This window comes from Lepidochelys kempii, chromosome 1, assembly GCF_965140285.1.
Source record: "Lepidochelys kempii isolate rLepKem1 chromosome 1, rLepKem1.hap1, whole genome shotgun sequence".
NCBI lineage: Eukaryota > Metazoa > Chordata > Testudines > Cheloniidae > Lepidochelys > Lepidochelys kempii.
Window position 1 is genome coordinate 267083167 of NC_136380.1, and position 25584 is coordinate 267108750.

At 44.3% G+C, this 25584-nt stretch overlaps 1 protein-coding gene and 1 long non-coding RNA gene across 11 annotated transcripts in view; one reads left to right on the forward strand and one right to left on the reverse strand.

Moving 5' to 3' along the window:
* Positions 1 to 25584, forward strand: part of ANKS1B (ankyrin repeat and sterile alpha motif domain containing 1B) — a 747009-nt gene that overhangs the window by 397078 nt on the left and 324347 nt on the right. The window lies entirely within an intron of this gene.
* LOC144930101 (uncharacterized) lies at positions 5345 to 10355 on the reverse strand. Its single transcript, XR_013635185.1, has 3 exons — positions 10279 to 10355; positions 8171 to 8397; positions 5345 to 5447 (listed from the first exon to the last, which is right to left on the reverse strand). It is a non-coding gene; the product is annotated as an uncharacterized LOC144930101 (long non-coding RNA).

A 25584-nucleotide genomic window follows, 5' to 3' on the forward strand; every position in this document is an offset into this window, starting at 1 on the left:
ATGCTGAGGCTGCTGGAGGATCAAACCAGTATGCTCCAGTGTATGGTTGAGCTGCAGCAAAGGCAGCTGGAGCACAGACTGCCACTACAGCCCCTGTGTAACCAACCACCCTCCTCCCCAAGTTCCATAGCCTCCACACCCAGACGCCCAAGAACGCGGTGGGGGGGGGGGCCTCCGGCCAACCAGCCACTCCACCACAGAGGATTGCCCAAAAAACAGAAGGCTGGCATTCAATAAATTTTAAAGTTGTAAACTTTTAAAGTGCTGTGTGGCATTTTCCTTCCCTCCTCCACCACCCCTCCTGGGCTACCTTGGTAGTCATTCCCCTATTTGTGTGATGAATGAATAAAGAATGCATGAATGTGAAGCAACAATGACTTTATTGCCTCTGCAAGCGGTGATTAAAGGGAGGACAGGAGGGTGGTTAGCTTACAGGGAAGTAGAGTGAACCAAGGGGCGGGGGGTTTCATCAAGGAGAAACAAACAGAACTTTCACACCGTAGCCTGGCCAGTCATGAAACTGGTTTTCAAAGCTTCTCTGATGCGTACCACGCCCTCCTATGCTCTTCTAACCGCCCTGGTGTCTGGCTGTGCGTAACCAGCAGCCAGGCGATTTGCCTCAACCTCCCACCCCGCCATAAACGTCTCCCCCTTACTCTCACAGATATTGTGGAGCGCACAGCAAGCAGTAATAACACTTGGAATGTTGGTTTCGCTGAGGTCTAAGCGAGTCAGTAAACTGCGCCAGCGCGCCTTTAAACGTCCAAATGCACATTCTACCACCATTCTGCACTTGCTCAGCCTGCACTTGAACAGCTCCTGACTACTGTCCAGGCTGCCTGTGTACGGCTTCATGAGCCATGGCATTAAGGGGTAGGCTGGGTCCCCAAGGATACATATAGGCATTTCAACATCCCCAACAGTTATTTTCTGGTCTGGGAATAAAGTCCCTTCCTGCAGCTTTTGAAACAGACCAGAGTTCCTGAAGATGCGAGAGTCATGTACGTTTTCCAGCCATCCCACGTTGATGTTGGTGAAACGTCCCTTGTGATCCACTAGAGCTTGTAGCGCTATTGAAAAGTACCCCTTGCGGTTTATGTACTCGCCGGCTTGGTGCTCCGGTGCCAAGATAGGGATATGGGTTCCATCTATGGCCCCACCACAGTTAGGGAATCCCATTGCAGCAAAGCCATCCACTATGACCTTCACATTTCCCAGGGTCACTACCCTTGATATCAGCAGATCTTTGATTGCGTGTGCTACTTGCATCACAGCAGCCCCCACAGTGGATTTGCCCACTCCAAATTGATTCCCAACTGACCGGTAGCTGTCTGGCGTTGCAAGCTTCCACAGGGCTATCGCCACTCGCTTCTCAACTGTGAGGGCTGCTCTAATCTTGGTATTCATGCGCTTCAGGGCAGGGGAAAGCAAGTCACAAAGTTCCATGAAAGTGCCTTACGCATGCGAAAGTTTCGCAGCCACTGGGAATTGTCCCAGACCTGCAACACTATGCGGTCCCACCAGTCTGTGCTTGTTTCCCGATCCCAGAATCGGCATTCCACAGCATGAACCTGCCCCATTAGCACCATGATGCATGCATTGGCAGGGCCCATGCTTTCAGAGAAATCTGTGTCCATGTCCTGATCACTCACGTGACCACGCTGACGTCGCCTCTTAGCCCGGTATCGCTCTGCCAGGTTCTGTGCTGCATATACTGCTGGATAATGCGTGTGGTGTTTAATGTGCTCCTAATTGCCAAAGTGAGCTGAGCGGCCTCCATGCTTGCCTTGGTATGACGTCCGCACAGAAAAAAGGCGTGAAACGATTGTCTGCCGTTGCTCTGACGGAGGGAGGGGCGACTGACGACATGGCTTATAGGGTTGGCTTACAGGGAATTAAAATCAACAAAGGGGGTGGCTTTACATCAATGAGTATTTCAGGCAGGACTTCACGGAGGGTTCCAATAAGAAATGGTGCACCTAAGTAATTGTTCTTATTGGAACAAGCAGGTTGGTCTGGCCTCTGATTGATACATGGCTAGATTTACTTCGCTGCACCTTCTCTGTGAGTGACTGCAGTGTGATCTAGAGGAATGAGTCCCCTAGACGGGGGTGGGGGGTAAGCAAATGAGTACAAAACAAATCTGGTCTATTTCTTGTTTTGATCCACTCCATCTATCTTTTACATCTTTGGCTGGCAGCAGATGGTGCAGAAGGACTGCAAGCCATCCACATCTCATGGCTGCTCAGCAGAAGATGGTGCAGTAGGACTGCTAGCCATCCTCATCTCTTGCCTGCCTGGCAGAAGATGGTACAGTAGGACTGCTAGCAATCCATATCTCCTGCCTGCTCACCATAAGATGGTTCAATAGGACTGACTGCAGGACTAAAGAGAATGACCTGGTCAAGTCACTCCAAATTTAGTCCCTGCACCCATGTCTGCCCAGGCACTCCTGGCCAACGTGGCCAGGAGCACCTCAGACATGACGATGATGGCTACCAGTCATACTGTACCGTCTGCTGCCACAAGGCAATGGGTTGATGCTGCTGTGTAGCAATGCAGTACCACGTCTGCCAGCACCCAGGAGACATACAGTGAAGGTTACCTGAGTGGGCTCCATCTTTGCCGTGGTATGGTGTCTGCACAGGTAACTCAGGAAAAAAGGCGTGAAACGATTGTCTGCCCTTGCTTTCATGGAGGGAGGGAGGGAACGGGGGCCTGACGATATGTACCCAGAACTACCCGCGACAATGTTTTAGCGTCATCAGGCATTGAGATCTCAACCCAGAATTCCAATGGGCAGCGGAGACTGCGGGAACTGTGGGATAGCTACCCAGAGTGCAACACTCCAGAAGTCGACGCTTGCCTCGGTACTGTGGAAGCACTCTGCCGAGTTAATGCACTTAGAGCATTTTCTGTGGGGACAGACACACTCGAATATGTAAAACCAATGTCTAAAAAACCGACTTCTATAAATTCAACCTAATTTCGTAGTGTAGACATACCCTTAGAGACCAACAAATTTATTTGGGCATAAGCTTTCGTGGGCTAGAACCCACTTCATCAGATGCATGGAGTGGAAAATACAGTAAGCAGGTATAAATATACAGCACATGAAAAGATGGGAGGAGCCTAGGTAACAAAATGGAGGAACTAGAGTTACTGGTGCAGGAAGTGAAACCAGATATTATAGGGATAACAGAAACATGGTGGAATAGTAATCATGACTGGACTACAGGTATTGAAGGGTATGTGCTGTTTAGGAAAGACCAAAATAAAGGTAAAGGTGGTGGAGTAGCATTGTATATCAATGATGAGGTAGAATGTAAAGAAATAAGAAGCGATGGAATGGATAAGACAGAGTCCGTCTGGGCAAAAATTACATTGGGGAAGAAAACTATTAGAGCCTCCCCTGGAATAGTGCTTGGGGTTTTAATATTTTTAATGAAGTAAATACTAATGGAAACTGCATGATCATAGGATGTGGCGGTTCAATGATGAGACAGAACACAGCTTTATGCAAGCAAGCAGGCTGGTCAGCTGAGATGGACTGTTCTGCCCCCCCCGCCTTCCACCTTCTCCTTTTATTATATTTCTCCCCCCTAAGCATTACACACTGCTACCGCAAAAAGATACACAAAGGAATGTATGACGTTGATTAATATACTTATTTACCATCCTCTATCTACTACAATCCTGGTTCTCAGGCCTTGAGCCCAGGCTAAGAAAGCTTCCCACAGTTGCTGTCCCAACAATCAAGTTCTCATGGTTCATATCTAGCCCTTGTCCTTGGATAGAGCAATGTGTGCATTGCTTCTACAAAACAGTCAGGGTGTGCCCTGCCTGCTTCCAGGTGGAATAGCTAAACATGAACCCTTCATCCCCCCGTTTTTTATTTAATGATATTTGGCCATCTCATGGTAGCCGTCAATTTGTTTTGTCATGCTATTTAACTCCCAGACAGACAAGGACATAAGTTGGGGAGCTTTCCAGGGCAAAATTTTACAAAGTCTTAACAAGGAAGGAATACATTGTACACAGCAGCAGCAAAAAATAAGCCCAATGATTACAAACACAGAATAACCAAAAAGCTGTCGCAGCCATTCTAGAGAGGGCAGCCAACCTGTAAGCCAATTCCAAAAACCCTCAAACCCCAGATCTTGGCGTATGTGTGTTGTAAGACTGGCCAATTCAGCCAGTCTAGTTTCTATGGAGCGACTATTATCAGTTAAATTAAAGCAACACATGTGCTGAAACGTGGAGCAGCCTAGATGGTGTTTCAGGAGCAGAAAATCAATGGCTGCTCTGTTATCCAAAATTGCATCCCTTAATTCGTGTTGTTCTGTGTTAAGTAAGGCAATAGCCTGGGATGTTCTATTAATTGCCTTTGCTGCAAAGCATGCCAGGTTATTTAAAGTTCTGGCTGAATACATAGCAAGCGCGGGGACCCCAACAATAGAGGCCGCTAAGGCAGTAATCTCAGCACGACTAAAAAGCTCAACATCTGCAATACAATCATCTGAAAGGGGTACACTTCTTTTACTACGTTTTTGACCAGCAAAAGGCAATATAAGTGTCATTCTACTAAGACAGCAAAGGGTGCCATCACTTAAATTTGCAGGAATATAATTAAAGGTGCGTGAACCGCAAGTAAAAAACCATCCTGATGGTAGGATGATATGGCCATAATTATATGAAACATTAACAGCATGGGAACAATTTAAAAGGGGTTGAGAAATTTTTCGACAGCCCAAGGGCACCTTTGTACTAGTGCAGTTAACTACACGCGCACAGGTGACATTGTGAGCCCCGGTTGGGTACGGTGTGTGGAGGGATATAGCCGTGCGAGGCAGAGTATAGTTGGCCGGGCCCCAATTAGCCATGCTAGAGTACTGGGAAGAAAGATTCGCATAAGCAGAGAACAGTGTCTTATTCTCCATCTCCTCAGGGTGATGACATACTGGAATAAGGCATGTACCTAACAAATCTCCGGCTGCTACAGAATTAGATAGACAAAAGTGGGTAACATTTGCTATTGAAGCCAATCTTTCCCATATATTATATGTCATTCGGGCTCGTAACGGGGGAAGCGCTTCCGAGCCAACCCCTACAGGAAATAGCAGGCTCAAAAGGCACACAATCATCACAGAATTAGCAGTGATTTGGACGAGAATCGCCACAAACAAAGTCTCAGGAGTCTCTGGCTGTTGATCTGCTGCCAGTCTTCGTTGGGCCGCGGCGACCAATGCTTTTTCTGCTCCCCATGTCACGGGCCGGTTTGGGACACTACGCCTCCTCCGTTTCCGTCCCGTCGTTGTCGACTCGGGGGGCAACGCGGTCTCCTCCAAAGTCAGCTGAAACTCTGGTATGGGATTCGACAGCCCCTGGTGCCATGCCATGTTGTTTAAGTGCCGGTCGCACACACCGAGCTGGAACCCACAACGGTCCTGCAGGGAGAGACGCAGCAGCATATCCCCGACCCCAAGTGATTAGAGGTACTGGGCCCAGCCACTGTGGATCGGGCAGCTGACGGTAAAAGACACGCGGTCTTTCCAGTACCTCAGATTTGTGAAAATGCCGATCCGCAGGGGTCTGCTGATCTGCATTCAGTGTTAAATTATTTAAAGTAAACAAGAGGATATGCATTTGTTGTTGAATGTCTCCTAAGGTTCGGAGATGCAGCTCCCCTTGTTTTAATTGTTTATCTAGCAAGGTTTTGAGTGTGCGATTGACACGTTCAACAATGGCTTGGCCCGTGGAATTATAAGGGATTCCGTGTTTAAGACGGACGTCCCAGCGGGCACAAAAGGTGGAGAGGGCTGCAGAGCAGTAGGCTGGGGCATTATCTGTTTTAATTTGGCAGGGGCGACCCATAACAGAAAAGCAGGCCAGCAAATGGTGAATAACTTTGTTAGTGGCTTCCCCACGTTGTGGGGTTGCCCAAAGGAAGCCCGAATAAGTATCAACGGAAATATGTAAAAACGAATAGGGGCGGAATTGTGGCACATGAGTAACATCCATTTGCCACAGCTGATTTGCTGCGGTACCTCGGGGGTTAACGGCATAAGAAAAAGTAGGAGCAGCAGCAGCACAGTGGGGGCAGGAACTAACAATGGAACGTGCGTGATCAGCAGGAATGTGAAACTGCCGGGCCAAAACAGAGGCAGACTGATGAAAAAAGGCATGGCTTTCAATGGGGTCAGAAAAAAGGGAATTTACCTGACCACGCAACGCGCGATTGGCGCGTGCATTGCCCTCAGTGAGTGGCCCAGACAGAGGGGTATGACTGCGAATATGAGCAACAAAGTAAGGGAAATGACAAGTGGCAAGAAGATGCTGCAAAGACAAAAACAGGCGAAGGAGGTCTGCATCAACCTGAGGGGTAATGAGGGCAAGGGGTAAATGATCAATTACCTGATAAACATAATGGGTATCCACAATTAAATTAAAGGGACAATCAGCAAAAAGTTGAAAGGCCAAAATAACAGCAGCCAATTCTGAACGCTGTGCAGAACGCTGAGGCAGTGTAAAACGAGAATGCCAATGAGGGGGGTCACCCAACTGATAAGTGACTACACCTCGGTGGGGAGAGCCATCAGTAAAAAGAGTGACAGCGGAAACAATGGGTTGAGAGCGGCTAAGACGATGAACAACTAGGGGCACCTTTTGGGTAATGACCAACCGAGGATCTTTTGGAGGATTGTAAGAAATCTCTCCCACATAATCACAAAGAGCAACCTGCCAGGCCAAGGAGGTGTGGCACAAAGAGTCAAATTCAGTACGGGACAAGGGGAGCACAATGGCAACTAAATCAGTACCAGTGAGTTGCACTGCACGGTGGCGGGCTTTACGAACAAGATCAGATAGGGCATCTAAATACGGATAAATATTTCGAGGAGGGGTGGATGAAAGGTATAGCCATTCTATAATAGAGACGGCTGTGTCTGTACGGGGTACAAACAGAGCTGCAGTTGGCGTATGAGGGGTGGCAAGAAGAACCAATCGTAAGGGACGGACCTCTGGGAGTCTGTCCACAAACTGCTGACTCAATGCTGCATTGATTTGTCGAATGCAGGCAGTATGCTTTTCAGTGATGGCAATAACTGCACCCGGTGCCCGGGCTCCACGCAGGAGCTCAAACAACGGCTGCAGCATTGAAGTGGGGAGACGAAAGTAGGGCCGAATCCAATTTAAATGACCCAAAATCTGTTGTAATTTAACAAGGGTTAGGGGTTGAGGTAGAATTAATTCCGGACGAACCGGAGCAACATAGGTTTGTAAAACCTTATATCCGAGGTAGTGGTAGGGATAAGAGCGTTGGATTTTTTCTGGTGCCACTAACAGGCCATTTTGGCCGAGAATCTGAGATAAAGATTCAAGCTGTTGTGCCGTGACCCGGGGACCACTTAGCAAAATGTCATCCATGTAATGGTAGACCTTTAGCGAAGGATACCGGGCATAGAAATGGGCAAGGGCTGACACAAGGTTGGACTATTTTTCATTCCCTGGGGCAAGACCTTCCACTGATACCTTTGAGAGGGTTGCTGATTATTATATTGTGGCACCGTAAATGCAAATTTTTCGCGATCTTGAGGGCAAAGGGGGATGGTGAAAAAACAATCTTTTAAATCTAACACACAAAGTTGATCGGTTTGAGGAATTAAATTTGGATTTGGTAAGCCAAATTGCTAGGGGCCCATAGGTTGGATGCGTTTATTTATTTCCCTTAAATCATGTAACAGCCGCCAAGCACCTGATTTTTTCTTAATAACGAACACCGGGGTGTTCCAGGGACTAGTGGAGCTCTCCAGTCACTGTGCTTGCAAATGCTGCTGCACAAGCGAATGAAGCACTTTTAGCTTTTCTAGAGGGAGGGGCCACTGGTCAATCCATACGGGCTCTAAGGATTGCCATACCAAGGGTAATGTGGAGGGCACGGTGGGTGAGGGAGGGTTTTGGGCCATCAGATGTTAATATCGAGGGTGGTGTCTAACTTTGTAAGTAAATCACGGCCCCAAATATTGAGGTGGACAGGGAGTACAAAAGGGCGGATAGTAGCAAGGGTACGGCCTCCCGGTTTAGAGACTGTGACCCAAGACAAACTGTGGCGCCCGGGTTTACTACCCCCGATCCCCCACAATTCTTTAGAAGGAACCGTAGGCCAACTAACCGGCCACTCCAGATCACGAATCACCATAACGTCAGCTCCAGTGTCCACCAGCCCTGTAAAAGGAACATCATTTAAGAGAAGTGTTAACTGAGGTTTCGAGGGGCGGACTGACATTGTCAGAGCAACAAGTGGAGAAGACGCGCTGTGAGACGGCGAGTGAGACAACGTCAATCCAAAGCCGCCTCCACCCCAAGTTCGATCCTCGGCAGCTGGCACCTGATAGGGGACTAAAATCAATTGTGCAATTGACCGTCCACGCGGGAGCGACTGTGGAAGATGAGTCCACACCTGAACCTTAATAATACCAGTGTAATCAGCATCAATGACCCCTGGAATGACAAAAAAGCCCTGTTTCCCAGCATGTGAGCGAGGGAGAACAAGACCTACAAAGCCGGCAGGGAGAGGTCCCGTCACCTGTGTAGGTATGGCACAGACCTCCCCTGGCAGCCAAAAGTCAGTGTCCTCCTGCATGATCAAATCAAGCCCTGCACTTCCAGCAGTCGCCGCCCTCATAGAGTCTACGGATTTTAAGGCAGAGGAGCGGTTGTCTGAGTGGGAAACACCCCTGTTTGGCCCTGGGTTCGGGGGGGACCCGTCGCGCGGTTTCCCGACCCGCTACGACACTGATTAGCCCAGTGATAACCTTTCCCACACTTGGTGCACTTCTTTGAGGGTCGGGCTGGTGCCTTAGATGAGCGGCACTCCCGCTGAAAATGACCCTCCTTACCACAGCGGTAACAACGCTTCCCCTCCTTCCCAGTTTTTCTCAGGGCAGCAGCCAGAACTCCAGCCTTGTGGGCTTGTGTGCCAATGTTCTGGCATGCCCGCAGCATGTCTGAGAGCTCTAAAATACCAGAGGCTTGCGCTGCCTGGAGAGCACGTCGGCAATCCTCGTTTGCATTTTCAACTGCCAATTTTAACAGGAGCTCGTGAGCTGCCTCAGTGTTATCCACCTGTCGGAGGATAGCCTCATGCAATCTGTTGGTAAAATCCAAAAAGGACTCTGAGGCACCCTGACGGATACTGACAAAGCTTTTGGTAGGCTTGCCTGAATCCGGGACCTTCTTGAAAGCATGCTGTGCACAGGTGGAAATAATGGGGAAGACGGCCTGAGGGAGTTGAGACTGCATCTCAATAGTAGCAAACGGGCCCTCCCCTGCCAAATGCTCATAAATGAAACCATGCTCTCTATGTACCTGAGCTTGGCGTTCTGCCATCTGCCGATACTCACTAATCCAAATAACATACTGACTGGGTGATAACATCATGCGCAGCAGCGTTTTCCAATCCTCAGGGATTAGGGAGTACCCAGTACCTATCCCTTCAATGAGACCACGCACAAAGGTGCTAGTCAGGCCAAACTCACGAATTGCTTTCTTTACCTCTCTAACCACCAAGTATGGCAAAGTGGTCCAGGTGCCCACGGGGTTGCCCTGGTCATCATTCTGCCAGGTCACCGGGCAAACTGAGACCAGATCAGCCAGCTCCTCCGCTGTAAGATCTGATCGAGCTTTCGCTGCGTGAACCATTTGTTGCACCAGCGAAAGCTTCTGAGCAGATACAGATGACCCTCCGGGGGGCCCCACGGACGGAGGGTGATCACACACTGGCTCCGGTGGGGAAGGCAAGGGAGGCGGTGGTAATGAAGACACTGGGGGCAAAGCAGGGAGAGGGGGGGCTGTGGGTACGGGAGAGGGTCTTTCCGAAGCGACACGCTGGGTTGCATCAGTAGAAGGGGGAGAGCTGCAACGGGGATGGCTACAGGAGCCGACGGGCGTGGCGAGATCACCAGCCTCGTGAAAGAGGGCCTATCCGAGGTGACACGCAGTATCGCGTCGCGACAGAGGTGCCAGGCATGTAAAGCCTGCACGGGCGCCCGAGGCTCTTCGTGCAATGTCTGGCCCAATCGCTCCCAGTCCGCTAGCTTAAGGCTTCCGGCTTCAGGATACCACGGGCACTGGGCACGCACCTCCTGTAGCAGGAGAGTAAGTGCTCGAGCGGGGCAGTCATGCTGAGCCTTACGCAGCAAATACTGCAGCTCATTGCGGTGTTGCACTTGCAAAGCAGAGAGGGAGCTTCCCATACTTACCACAATGAAAAATACTCACCGGGATCCACGAAGTGGATGAGTGACGCGTCTGAAACCCTTGCCGGGCGAGGTGAGTGCTGAGGGCCCCACGTTTGGGCGCCAGTTGTGGCGGTTCCATGATGAGACAGAACACAGCTTTATGCAAGCAAGCAGGCTGGTCAGCTGAGATGGGCTGTTCTGCCCCCCCCGCCTTCCAACTTCTCCTTTTATTATATTTCTCCCCCCTAAGCATTACACACTGCTACCGCAAAAAGATACACAAAGGAATGTATGATGTTGATTAATATACTTATTTACCATCCTTTATCTACTACAATCCTGGTTCTCAGGCCTTGAGCCCAGGCTAAGAAAGCTTCCCACAGTTGCTGTCCCAACAATCAAGTTCTCATGGTTCATATCTAGCCCTTGTCCTTGGATAGAGCAATGTGTGCATTGCTTCTACAAAACAGTCAGGGTGTGCCCTGCCTGCTTCCAGGTGGAATAGCTAAACATGAACCCTTCCATAGGAGACTTTAACTTCCCAGATATAGACTGGAGGACGAGTGCTAGTAATAATAATAGGGCTCAGATTTTCCTAGATGTGATAGCTGATGGATTCCTTCATCAAGTGGTTGCTGAACCGACTAGAGGGGAAGCCATTTTAGATTTGGTTTTGATGAGTAGCGAGGACCTCATAGAAGAAATGGTTGTAGGGGATAATCTTGGTTCAAGTGATCATGACCTAATTCAGTTCAAACTGAATGGAAGGATTAACAAAATTAAATCTGCAACTAGGGTTTTTGATTTCAAAAGGGCTGACTTTCAAAAATTAAGGAAATTAGTTAGGGAAGTGGATTGGACTGAAGAACATATGGATCTAAAGGCAGAGGAGGCCTGGGATTACTTTAAAACAAAGCTGCAGAAGCTATCGGAAGCCTGCACCCCAAGAAAGCAGAAAAAATTCATAGGCAGGAGTTGTAGACCAAGCTGGATGAGCAAGCATCTCAGAGAGGTGATTAAGAAAAAGCAGAAAGCATACAGGGAGTGGAAAATGGGAGGGATCAGCAAGGAAAGCAACCTGATTGAGGTCAGATCATGTAGGGTTAAAGTGAGACAGGCTAAAAGTCAAGTAGAGTTGGACCTTGCAAAGGGAATTAAAACCAGTAGTAAAAGGTTCTATAGCTATATAAATAAGAAGAAAACAAAGAAAGAAGAAGTGGGACCACTAAACACTGAGGATGGAGTGGAGGTCAAGGATAATCTAGACATGGCCCAATATCTAAACAGATACTTTGCCTCAGTCTTTAACAAGGCTAAAGAGGATCTTAGGGATAATGGTAGCATGACAAATGGGAATGAGGATATGGAGATAGATATTACTGTATCTGAGGTAGAAGCGAAACTCAAACAGCTTAATGGGACTAAATCGGGGGGCCCAGATAATCTTCATCCAAGAAAATTAAAGGAATTGGCACACAAAATTGCAAGTCCATTAGCAAGAATTTTTAATGAATCTGTAAACTCAGGGGTTGTACCGTATGATTAGAGAATTGATGACATAGTTCCTATTTTTAAGAAAGGGAAAAAAGTGATCTGGGTAACTATAGGCCTATTTGACATCTGTAGTATGCAAGGTCTTGGAAAAAATGTTGAAGGCGAAAGTAGTTAAGGACATTGAAATCAATGGAAAATGGGACAAAATACAACATGGTTTTACAAAAGGTAGATCGTGCCAAACCAACCTGATCTCCTTCTTTGAGAAAGTAACAGATTTTTTAGACAAAGAAAATGCAGTGGATCTAATTTACCTAGCTTTCAGTAAAGCCTTTGATACCGTGCCACATGGGGAATTATTAGTTAAATTGGAAAAGATGGGGATCAATATGAAAATTGAAAGGAGGATAAGGAATTGGTTAAAGGAGAGACTACAGCGGGTCCCTACTGAAAAGTGAATGGTCAGGCTGGAGGGAGGTTACCAGTGGAGTTCCTCAGGGATCAGTTTTGGGACCAATCTTATTTAATCTTTTTATTACTGACCTCGGCACAAAAAGTGGGAGTGTGCTAATAAAGTTTGCGGATGATACAAAGCTGGGAGGTATTGCCAATTTAGAGAAGGACCGGGATATGATACAGGAGGTTCTGGATGACCTTGTAAGTCACTTGGAGTAATAGTAATAGGATGAAATTTAATAGTGAGAAGTGTAAGGTCATGCATTTAGGGATTAATAACAAGAATTTTAGTTATAAGCTGAGGACGCATCAATTAGAAGTAACTGAGGAGAAGAAGGACCTTGGAGTATTGGTTGATCATAGGATGACTATGAGCCGTCAATGTGATATGGCCATGAAAAAAGTTAATGTGGTCTTGGGATGCATCAGGCGAGGTATTTCCAGTAGAGATAAGGAGGTTTTAGTACCGTTATACAAGGCACTGGTGAGACCTCACCTGGAATACTGTATGCAGTTCTGGTCTCCCATGTTTAAGAAGGATGAATTCAAACTGGAACAGGTACAGAAAAGGGCTACTAGGATGATCCGAGGAATGGAAAACCTGTCTTATGAAAGGAGACTCAGGGAGCTTGGCTTGTTTAGCCTAACTAAAAGAAGGTTGAGGGGAGATATGATTGCTCTCTATAAATATATCAGAGGGATAAATACTGGAGAGGGAGGGGAATTATTTAAGCTCAGTACCAATGTGGACACAAGAACAAATAGATATAAACTGATCATTGGGAAGTTTAGACTTGAAATTAGATGAAGGTTTCTAACGATCAGAGGAGTGAAGTTTTGGAATAGCCTTCCAAGGGAAGCAGTGGGAGCAAAAGATCTATCTGTCTTTAAGATTAAACTCAATAAGTTTATGGAGGAGATGGTATGATGGGATAACATGATTTTGGTAATTAATGGATCTTTAAATATTCATGGTAAATAGGCCTAATGGCCTGTGATGGGATGTTAGATGGGGTGGGATCTGAGTTACCCAGGAAAGAATTTTCTGTAGTATCTGGCTGGTGAATCTTGCCCATATGCTCAGGGTTTAGCTGATCGCCATATTTGGGGTCGGGAAGGAATTTTCCTCCAGGGCAGATTGGAAGAGGCCCTGGAGGTTTTTCGCCTTCCTCTGTAGCATGGGGCACGGGTCACTTGCTGGAGGATTCTCTGCTCCTTGAAGTCTTTAAACCACGATTTGAGGACTTCAATAGCTCAGACATAGGTGAGAGGAGTGGGTGGGTGAGAATCACCAGCCAGACACTACAGAAAATTCTTTCCTGGGTAACTCAGAGTTTTCACAGGAGTGGGTGGGTGAGATTCTGTGGCCTGCGTTGTGCAAGAGGTCAGACTAGATGATCATAATGATCTCTTCTGACCTTAGTATATATGAATCTATGAAACTGGGGCATCAGTGCTAACAAGGCCCATTCAATTAAAGTGAATGTGGCCCATTCCCAACAGTTGACAAGAAGGGGTGAATATCAACAGAAGGAAAGGTTTCAGAGTAGCAGCCGTGTTAGTCTGTATTCACAAGAAGAAAAGGAGTACTTGTGGCACCTTAGAGACTAACCAATGCTCACGAAAGCTTATGCTCAAATAAATTGGTTAGTCTCTAAGGTGCCACAAGTACTCCTTAACAGAAGGAAAATTACTTTTTGTAGTGCTAACGAGGCCAATTCAATCATGGTGGATGTGGCCCATTCCCAACAGTTGACAAGAAGGTGTGAGTATCAACAGAGAGAAAATTATTTTTGTAGTGACCCAGCCACTCCCAGTCTTTATTCAGGCCTCATTTGATAGTGTCAAGTTTGCAAATTAATTCCAGTTCTGCAGTTTCTCGCTGAAGTCTTGTTTTGAAGTTTTTTTGTTGAAGAGTGGCCACTTTTAGGTCTGTTATTGAGTGTCCAGGGCGCTTGAAGTGTTTTCCTACTGGTTTTTGCATGTTACAATTCTTGATGTCTGATTTGTGTCCATTTGTGTCTGATTTGTGAAGGTGTATAAGGAAAAGTTTAGGTTCCAAAACTGTTCTGTTATATCTGCATGCATTTGGAATAACTCAGTTGGAATCAGTGGAGTTACTCTGGATTTATATTAGTGTAAATGAGAGCAAGATTTTGCTCATGCAGTCAGTGGTGCTGGAACAATTTTTATAGTGGGGGTGCTGAAGGCAGAAACCATGTATTTGGGTTGTTATTACTACTTCAAGGCAGTGGGCGAGGCAGCACCCTAAGTTCTAGCACCTATGCATGCAGTCACTAATGCGTATAGAAGGCTTCGGGAGTAAAAGGCCTGCCAAATTTAGAGAATATAGGGCAGGGGAATGTTTGAGGATGAGGAGTCTGAATATAAGAATGCAACTTGAGACCTGAGAAAGCCAGGAAGCCAGAGCTCAAGGTTGCAGAAGTGATTGCAAAAGATGATCAAGCCATAATTGTAGCAATACAGGAAGGGACATATTTTGGGGATAACTTAGAGGAAGGAACTTCAAAAATTATCAACAGCCTAGATGGTGGTGGTTGAGAAGAAGAAAGAGAAGTGGAATATGGCAACAAGGTTGTGAGCCTGAGTGACAGGAAAGATGGTTAAATGGTGGGAGGGAATAGCCTGTGTGGGAAGGTAGAAACAACTATCAATGTAAAAAGGAGAAGCTGTTGGAGTCTGAGGCTAATAAGTACCATAAGAATTCCCAGAAGTATTACTGTATATCCAGATTTTATAGTTTTCTTCATCTAGAGATAAGTGAGTTGTACAAATAAAGCAAGGGATGAATATTGCAAAGTATTCAGCATGTATATCTCCAGCCTAGCTGTCATTGTACACAGATAGTTTGTCACTTGTTATTTATAGATAAAATATATAAATATATATGGTCCTATGAGTTTTCCAATTATTTAAAATGTGGGGCTATGAACTCTTATCACCACTAATATTTAGGAATTGGCCAACATATATGGACCTGATTCTCTTCTGCTTTACATCTAGGACAGGGGTTCTCAAACTTCATTGCTCCGCGACCCCCTTCTGACAACAAAAATTACTACATGACCCCAGGAGAGGGGACAGAAGCCTGAGCCCGCCTGAGTCCTGCCACCCTACGTCGGGGAGGGCCAGAGCCAAAGCCCGAACCCCACTGCCCCAGGTGCGGGGGCCAAAGTCAAAGCCTGAGGGCTTCAGCTCCAAGCAGGAGGCCTGTAAACTGAGCACAGCTCTGGGCACAGCTGCCCAGGCCTGAGGTCCTCAGGCTTCAGCTTCAGCCCTAGGAGGGTTTCTGCCTCAGGGCCCCAGCAAATCTAAGCCAGCCTTGGTGACCCCATTAAAACAGGGTTGTGATCCCCTTTGGGGTCCCAATCCACAGTTTGAGAACCGCTAATCTAGTATATTCATTTACACCAATGTAAAGTGAATGTAAAAGTCTACCATATCAGAATGGCTACATTTTAAACCTGTTTTAGGTGTAACTGACTACACAAGGTGTGAGGCAATGGAGAATTAGGTCCATGTGTTTGTAAATTTACATGAGATAAATTGTGGTCTTTGACATTCTTTGCAGAGAACATGACATGCATAATATATTGTATGTCCCTGAATATATCATTATGATTATATAAATTTGACAGAACAAATTATAAATAATTGGACTATTGTGCTGTTGGCAAGTACACTGTAGAAGCTTGAAAAGAAGAAATAAAGATATTCCTATATTTTAATGACTTATTGAATCCCAAAACAACCTTTCTAGATGACAAGGAAATAATGGGGCAAATGTTCAAAACGTTTTGTGGGTTTTAAACACAAGCTTCCTATTAAAGTCAATGGGAGTTGGGAGCCAAATACCCTAAGCATCTCCTTCAATATCTGTTATTTATATATTCCAGTTGCACTGGCAAATTTCACCCTGAAGGCTCCTAACCATAACAAACACATATATATTCTCCACACACCACTGAAATGCAGCCACCTTTGCAATAACATGCCACAGGTAAGGAGGAAAAAACAAGAATACTTTATCCAACTGAAACTACGGGGGAATTTTAGTAGCCAAAATACATTAACTTAAGTTTTCTATATCTCTGATATGCTCTCCTTTTTTATTCTCCTGCTTGCCACCAATAGCCTCAATACCTCCTTCACATCTTTCTCTCTTGTGCCTTTTATTTTTCTGTACTGCCCTTTATGCTTAGAATTCCTTCTCTGAACCTGTCCACCAAGCCAATTCCTTTACCACATTCAAATCCCTACCAAAAACCTCACTTCTGTCATTTCACATACTGCAAGCTAGGGGGTTTGGGTGAGGTGGAGTAGAGGTTAGGTAGTCAAGAAATATATTTTTTTAAATATCATGGTATACCTCACTGGGTAACTCAGTGATCTTATTGTCAGTCATGCCCTTCCTCTACCTCTTGGCCATTTGTGACTCTCACTTGTGTCATCCTAAATTTAGACTGACTTCAGTAGGACTCTGTGTGGGCAAAAGGGATTTCTGCCCACTCTGATTTAATTGAAGGATTAAGGCTTAAAACTGCATGATTTCAAAAGTCATTGTACTACTGGAAGTGCCATTTTTGGAGGAGAACTAAAACAGAGGTCCTTACCCACTTCTGGTCATCATTAAACTTTTCCCCAAAGAGACAGTATTAACTCTGGTGCCCTAGTCAATTGTATAATTTTTTAGCATCCAAAAGTGTGTTAAATGCCTCACAAAACAAGTAAAAACATGGATTCTTTACTGAAGAGCATACATTAGTACTATGTGGAGACATAAGGATCTACCTGTAGGAATGTGATGGTAAGACTGAGTCCTTAGGGAGAAGAGCACTGTTTACTATATCAACATATGTGGAGCTGGGAAGGAATTCTCTCCAGGTCAGATTGGCAGTGATCTTGTGGGGGTGGCTCCCCTTCCTCTGTAGAGTCAGGTTGTTTGCTTGCCAAGGTAATCTGGGGATATGTCACCTAACTGGTTTTCTACCATTGCAGAGGCCTTGGTCATTGGTGTACCTCAGTCCTTTCTGTTCTCTGGCTGTGGCACTAATAGTTTAGTGTAAGCAGGGGAATGGTCCCGCTATTGTGGAGAACTTTCCTGGCTTCTGCACTACCCCGGTGAAATGGGCTAGTGAAAGGATCTGAGTCCTCGCTCCCACTTTGTTTACCCAGAGGCCTCCCTGCCCTTGAGGACTCCCCTTCCACTCTCCTGTCTGGCAGAGTCCTCGTAACCCTGACAAGGCTGGGCCCAGGATTCCTGCGGGGCTCGACCCCCAACCCTACTGTGGTCACCTAGGACAGGGGCGAGGGTGTCCCCACTCCGGGGTACTCTCTCTGCACTGGGCACCTCCCTGACCCACCGATCATTTCATACAATTTAAAGCAAATACAAGTTGTTTAATTAACAATTAATTTAAAAAGAGAATAAGGAAAAATGGGAAAGGCTAAAGGAAAACACATCATCCTGCTCTGTGGCAGGGAACATTACAAACAGTGTCTCTGGACTTCAGGGCACTTCACACTATGTTCCTTGTAGGTCCCAGGTCTCCTTCTCAGGCCCTGGCTGTGCTGCAGGGATGCTGCAGGTTGGACACTTGTAATGGTGGTGGCCACACACCTCAGGGCTTTCCAGTGTCAGCCCCCTGTTGGGTTAAGATCCCCCTCGCAGTCTGGCCTGCAAGGACCCTTGGCTGGGGTGTCTTTCTCGGCTGGGCCCTTTGCCCAGGGTCCCCCCTTGCCTGTCCCAGTTGCTCACCATACCTGGCTCTGTGGCTGCAGCTCTGCTCCCAGCACAGCTTGGGCCCCTGCTTTCTTCTTAGCTCGGCCCCACTCTGTCTGACCCAGGCAATTCCAGCTCACACGGAGGACAGGACCCCCTGGCCTCCTGACTCCCTGATTAGCCTGCCTGCCCTGTCATTCAGGCTGACCGGGAGCATTGGCCTCTCCCTATTGTTCCTGGGGACTGTCAGCCTCAGGGTCCTGATTTCCCATCGACACTGGAGCTAGCAACTAAAACACCCCCACTGAATGTTAGTAAGGGGGCAACAGTCCCCTTACATTAGTCTCCTGAGGGCTGTAATTTGGTCTAATTTCAGTTGTTGGGTTTAGTGTGAGGGTGCTGGTGGCCTGTGATGGTCACACTAGATGATCTGGTGGTCCCTTCTGGCTTTAAAATCTATAATTCTATGACCCAGATCATTAACATAAGAGCATGTTCATCTCATTACAATCAGTGTTTACTGACAGTTTATTTCTTAATAAATCCTTGCAGCTGAATCCCCTCAGGTCCTGTGAGAGTTATACTTGCTGTGCTACTTAATGTCTCTAGTTCATAACCTATGGTGCCACAAAAACTCCCAGAACTTTGCTTTTCTGATAAATGTCACCTGATGCTTTTACATTTTAATTCAAGTTAGAAATGGTTGCATTATAAGTCCTCTGTAGTTCTTGTTGAATTATTCATTGCTAATAATGTTGGTGAAAAAATTGTGAATTATTCTTGAACCAAATTTAGTTTAAAAATATATATTTATTATTCATGACTAATCTTTGGATAGTTTGGATGGATAAACTTTATTTTATTGTTTAGAAACTCTCCAATTTGAGTATTTGCTAGTTGTTGTGTCTCATTAGTTATCTGTGCTACTTAGTTATTTCTGTTTTCTGATTGGATGTCTGAAACTTTTTAAAGAGCATAATTGCAAAGAATGGATTCTCTTTTTCAGGCACAAATAACCTTATTTGCATGTGATTATGGTATTTGTATAAAGAGCAGCCATTTCCCCCCAAATTTATGCAAACACAAATCCATTCCCCAAGAATGTTTGCAAACAGTTGAATAACAAGAGAATATGAATGTGGCTGAGTCAAACAGTGGCTCAGAATTTGAGTGAATGTCTACGAATGCTGATTTTGAGTACCCAACCAGCTCTAGTCTTGGGGCTTGTTTACATAAGATAACAATGGCAATACTAGGTCCATCTATCCCAGTATCCTGTCTTATTACAGTGCCCTGTGCCAGACGCTTCAGAGGGAGGGAACAAAACAAGGCAATATATTGAGTGATCCATCCCATCATCCAGTCCCAGCTTCTGGTAGTCAGAGGTTTGGGGACACCCAGAGAATGGGGTTGCATCCCAGCCCATCTTGGATAATAGCCATCCTCCATGAACTTAACTAATTCATTTTTGAACCCCGTTATGCTTTTGGCCATCACAACAACCCCTGGCAATGAGTTCCACAGGTTGACTATGCATTGTGTGAAGAAGTACTTCCTTCTGTTGCATATTGATTTCATTGGGTGACCATTGGTCCCTTTGTTACGTGATGGGATAAATAAGACTTCTTTATTAACTTTCTCTGCATCATTCATGATTTTCTAGACCTGTGCCATATCCCCCCTTAGTTGCCTCTTTTCCAAGCTGAACAGTTCCAGACCTTTTAATTTCTCCTCCACTAATCATTTTTGATGCCCTTGTCTGTATTTTTTCAAATTCTAATATATCTTTTTTGGGAGAAGTGACCAGAACTGCACGCAGCACTCAAGGTGTGCGTGTACCATGGATTTACATAGTGCCATTATGATATTTTCTGTCTTATTATCAATCCCTTTCCTAACATTCTGTTAGCTTCTGACTGCCTTTGCACATTGAGCAAATGTTTTCAGAAACTCTCCATGACTCCAAGCTCTCTTTCGTGAGTGGTAACAGCTAATTTAGACCGCCATTATCTTATATGTATATTTGGAATTATGTTTTCCAATGGGCATTACTTTGCACTTATCAACATTGAAATTCATCTGCCATTTTGTTGCCCATTCATCCAGTTTTGTGAGATCCCTTTGTAACTCTTCGTAATCTGCTTTGGACTTAACCATCTTGAGTAATTTTGTGCCAGCGAACTTTGCCTCCTGTTTACCCCTTTTTCCAGATAAATTATGAATATGTTGAACTGCACTGGTCCCAGTACAGATCTTTGGGGGATCCTTCTATGTAGCTCACTCCACTGTGAAAACTGAACACTTACTCATACCCTTTGTTTCCTACCTTTCAACTAGTTATTGATCAATGAGAGGACCTTCCCTCTTATCCCATGACTGCTTACTTTGCTTAAGAGCCTTTGGTGAGGGTTCTTGTCAAAGGCTTTCTGAAAGTTGAAGTATGCTGTGTCCATTGGATCACCCTTGTCCACATGCTTGTTGACCCTCAAAGAATTCTAATAGACTGGTGAGGCATGATTTCCCTTTACAAAACCTGTGTGACTCTTCCCTAACATATCATGTTCATCTGTGTGTCTGATAATTCTGCTTGATACTGAAGTTAGGCTTGCTGTTCTGTATTTGCCAGGATCACCTCTGGAGCCTTTTTTAAAAATTAGTGTCACATTAGCTATCTTCCAGTCATCTGGTAGAGAGGCTGACTTAGCAATAGGTTACATACCACAATTAGTAGTTCTGCAATTTCATATTTGAGTTCCTTCAGAACTCTTGGGTATATACCATCTGGTCGTGCTGGCTTATTATTGTTTATGCTACAGAACTTACAGTTGCTGACAATAAGTGTCAACAATGGGTGCAACTAACTTGTAGATTTTCACCATGGTTTTTGAAAAGTTACTGAAACCAGTTTATCCATGTCTATATTTGGAGCTAAACTGTGTTCAGGACCAGTTTGGCTGTTGCCAACAAGGGGTAAATTCTACAGTGTGGCCAAGACTGTAGGGTCTTCACACAATAAGCCTACTTTCTGTGTTGCAGTCTTGACTTTTTATACCATTATTATTAGAGCTGGTCTGGAATTTTTCACTACATTATTGTTTTTCATTGAAAGGTGCTGATTTGTTGAACCTGAAACTGTGAAACAGGGTTCTTTTTGACAAATTTCTCAACTGGAAAAAAATGTAGAGCAAAAAAAAAAAGTTTCAAAATTGTCAGACTGTTTCATTTTGAACTCTTCAAAATGAAAAATTTGAGTTTTCCAGTTCAAAATGATTTTTCATTTAAAAATGTAAGCTACTTAGACTGAAAAAAGGTTTTTAAAAGTCTAAATCAAAACAAAATGCTTTGAAATAAAAAAATGTTTGTTTTTTATTATTTTTGAAATACTAACTTTTCATCACGATTTGATCTTTTGGAGCCTAGGGTTAACTTTGACCAACTAAATCAAGGTTAAATGTGATAACCTGCATCTACACTATGAAAAAGGTGAGGTTAAATTGGGATTAGCTCAAACATGTTAGCAAAACCCAACCAAAGCTTGACTATCTTTCCTAGTCTAGACAAACTCAGAAGTGGATTAGCTGCCTTGACGTAGTGAGCGCGATTTTTTTTAAAAAATGACCTCACTCACTCCTTTTCCCCTCAATTCTAAAAAAGGCATAAGAAAGGAGATGAGAGAAAAAGGAAGATGGCACATATAGATGTGATAGATATTGTGAGCAATGAGACACCAAAAATCTAGGGCATGGCAGGAAAGGAGCCAGTGATAAAAGCTGTTAACTTGAGAAGGTAGAAGTAAAAACAAATGAGGAGAGATAGCTGAAAGAAGAGAGGGAAGCATAAAATTCCATTTGAAAGAAGAGAAAGAGGAGGGGTACTGAAAATAAGACAAAAGGAAAGTGTCCTTCCAAAATGACATGACATTAAAAAAAAATCTAAACATTCCATCTTGTATGGATTTAAGATTCAACACCTCGAGACATGAAGTTGGCTACAGTGTCATACAGGTCTTTCTGCCAGTGCCACTGGACCTTATTAGAAATGTAAGCAGCTCTCAAGTTCCTGAATGTTAAGGCTACCATTTATTTTACGGCCTTGCAAACTTTCATAGAATATTAGGGTTGGAAGAGACCTCAGGAGGTCATCTAGTCCAATCCCCTGCTCAAAGCAGGACCAACACCAAGTAAATCATCCCAGCCATGGCTTTGTCAAGCCGGGCATTAAAAACCTCTAAGGATAGAGATTCCACCATCTCCCTAGGTAACCCATTCCAGTGCTTCACCACCCTCCTAATGAAATAATATTTCCTAATATCCAACGTAGACCTCCCCCACTGCAACTTGAGACCACTGCTTCTTGTTCTGTCATCTGCCACCACTGACAACAGCCTAGCTCCATCCTCTCTGGAACCCCCCTTCAGGTAGTTGAAGGCTGCTATCAAATCCCCCCTCACTCTTCTCTTCTACAGACAAAATAACCCCAGTTCCCTCAGCCTCTCCTCGTAAGTCATGTGCCCCAGGCCCGTAATCATTTTCTTTGCCTTCCGCTGGACTCTCTCCAATTTGTCCACATCCCTTCTGTAGTGGGGGGACCAAAACTGGACACAATACTCCAGGTGTGGCCTCACCAGTGCCAAATAGAGGACAGTAATCACTTCCCTCGCTCTGCTGGCAATGATCCTACGAATACAGCCCAATATGCCATTGGTCTTCTTTGCAACAAGTGCACACTGCTGACTCATATCCAGCTTCTTCTCCACTGTAATCCCCAGGTCATTTTCTTTAGAACTGCTGCTTAGCCAGTCAGCCCCCAGCCTGTAGTGGTGCGTGGGATTTTTCCTTCCTAAGTGTAGGACTCTGCACTTGTCCTTGTTGAACCTCATCAGATTTTTTCTGGCCCAATCCTCAGTTCAGTCTACACGGTCCACTGCTTCAGACATTCCTGTGCAGGAAGGGTGCTCTTAATTCTTTTTTGAGTATTTTGTTAAAAAATTCCTTTATGGTCCACTTCTACTACTTTGCAAGACAAGTGTTCCTGAGGACAGAGCCACACAAATACCTGCTTTTAAAAATGTGTTTTAATTATAATGTTTTATGCTGCCATATACTATAGTATAAAATGTTCTTTTCCTAAAAACAGTATCTCAAAATGCTTTACTGAATTAAATAATACATTTTGAATCAGATTGTCATGCTAAATTTGAAGGATTTTAAAAAAAAAAGTAGTTAGAAGCAATGACAATAATTACTCATAGGTGGTGGGCATACTGTTACTGTTATCCCTAAGTACTTCCTGAGAATCTCATGCAAGCAGTAGGAAAAACATTCTCAGTATTGCTTTAATTGCTGCCTTACCACAGCACTTTCTGAGAAACAATCTCTTTCTTCCTCTGAAAAGACTATGGTTCACTTTCACTGAAGCTGGAGCATGAAGGAGTAAATTATACCTCCTGTGCCCCAAGGAAGATTTCTCACAAGGTTGGCAGGTGGTTATGCTGCTGCTGCCCTTCTGCAGGGATTTCTATTAGAAAGAATTTTAGGGGAAGAATTTTAAGTTACACCTAGGGCTCCATTAAGACATGACCCTAGTGTCCCATGCCTCAAACCCCTGGGGGAACAACATGGGGCATGACCTCCACCAAATCCCAGTTTAAGGGGGAAAGAGCTGAGCTGCACTTCCGCTGTAACCTCTCTGGATCCAACACATGGTGCCAGCAGCCCATCCTACTACACTGGGATAAAAGCCTTCTTCCCACTGTCAGCTAGTGTCCTCAAGAAGTAGCAGTGCTGAAGGCTCAGAGTTCAAACCCATTGATGAAGCGTGATGAAATTGTTGTTAGAACGATGGTAACAGAATTTGATTTTACCTTTGTCCTTAAAACACTCTCTCTCTCAGAAATGACAAACAAAAAACTACATTTGAAATAATATTATTTAGGTTGCAAAATCGAGTGCTTGAAAGTTAGGAAAATATCAGATAATCTGATATTGTCAAGTATGCTTAATTCACCCCTTTTGTATGTATGCATTTTGACCTGTATTGCAGGATTACATACTATTTTTCCATAGGACCTTCGTCAAGGAAGGGGGCTGCATTAACGTTGCACTCACAAGTCTAAAACTGGCATTTCCTAACCTTTGACAGTTTGATTTTACAATCGAAATCTTCTGGTAATGGTTTATGTATGTCACAAATATATATTGACATGATAAAGAACAGTTTCAGATGAGTTGTTGTTTGGATAAGTGATATTTGAACAAAAGCAGTTCATATATACAAAAAAAGCCAACTCAAAAAAAGTACAGTTCAGTCAAACTTTGACAAATCATCCAACTAGTTCCTAGCCAAAAGATTAATTATCCTAACAACTCATGCATGTAGGGTTGCAAGAAAAAGGAGAGTTGGAATTCCTCATTTCTTCATCCTGTGGAGGTCAGAAAGTCCCAGGATGGATTGATTTAAATCATTGATTTTAATTGTTTTGCATTTGTGCTTTTTAATTATTTAATTATTTTCCTAAAGAAAGATTGGTTCTTATTGGCTGGTAACCATTAAAATGTATTGAATTAGTACTAACTATAATCTTTACACTATATTTGGTGCTTCTTTTTGCTAACCAGGATGATACACTATATCTGTACACATTTATTTAAGCAATTATATAGCTTAACTGATATTTATTCAGATTCTTATTTTTTAATTATGTTAGAAAATGATGAATGATGCATTTCTTATTTAAGATACCTAGCTCTATTTGGCTGGTAATTCAAATTCAATTAAAAATGCACAAAAACTGCATTTTAGTTTTTTAAATTAAATAAACTGCCTTAAATGTGCTGGATACATAATTTTTCCTCATCAAAACAAGTTTTTCATTAAAAACTGATTTTATTAAACAAAAGAAATATTATCTGTAGTTAGTGAATTGAATTGAGTGTTTCTGGTCACCATGTGGCTACAGGATTTTAGAACTAGTAGATCTCATCCTCTTACACCTAGTTTTTATTCATACTTTGGAAGATGTGCTGTATTAATCTCAATGGAATATATGGGCCTGTCAGGGTTCCTTCCCCAATCTGAACCCTAGGGTACAGTTGTGGGGACCCGCATGAAAGACCCCCTAAGCTTATTCTTACCAGCTTAGCTTAAAAGCTTCCCCAAGGTACAAACTTTGCCTTGGGCTTGAATAGTATGCTGCCACTACCAAGTGCTTTACACAAAGAACAGGGAAAGAGCCCACTTGGAGATGTCTTTTCCCAAAATATCCCCCCAAGCCCTACACCCCGTTTCCTGGGGAAGGCTTGATAATAATCCTCACCAATTTGTACAGGTGAACACAGACCCAAACCCTTGGATCGAAAGAACAATGAAAAATCAATCAGGTTCTTAAAAGAAGAATTTTAATTAAAGAAAAGGTAAAAGAATCACCTCTGTAAAATCAGGATGGAAAATACTTTACAGGGTATTAAGATTCAAAACACAGAGGATCCCCCTCTGGGCAAAACCTTAAAGTTACAGAAAACAGGAATAAACCTCCCTCTGAACTCAGGGAAAATTTACATAAAACAAAAGATAAACTAATCCACCTTGCCTGGCTTACCTATACTGGTTGCAATATTGGAGACTTGGATTAGGATGGGCTGGAGAAAATGGATT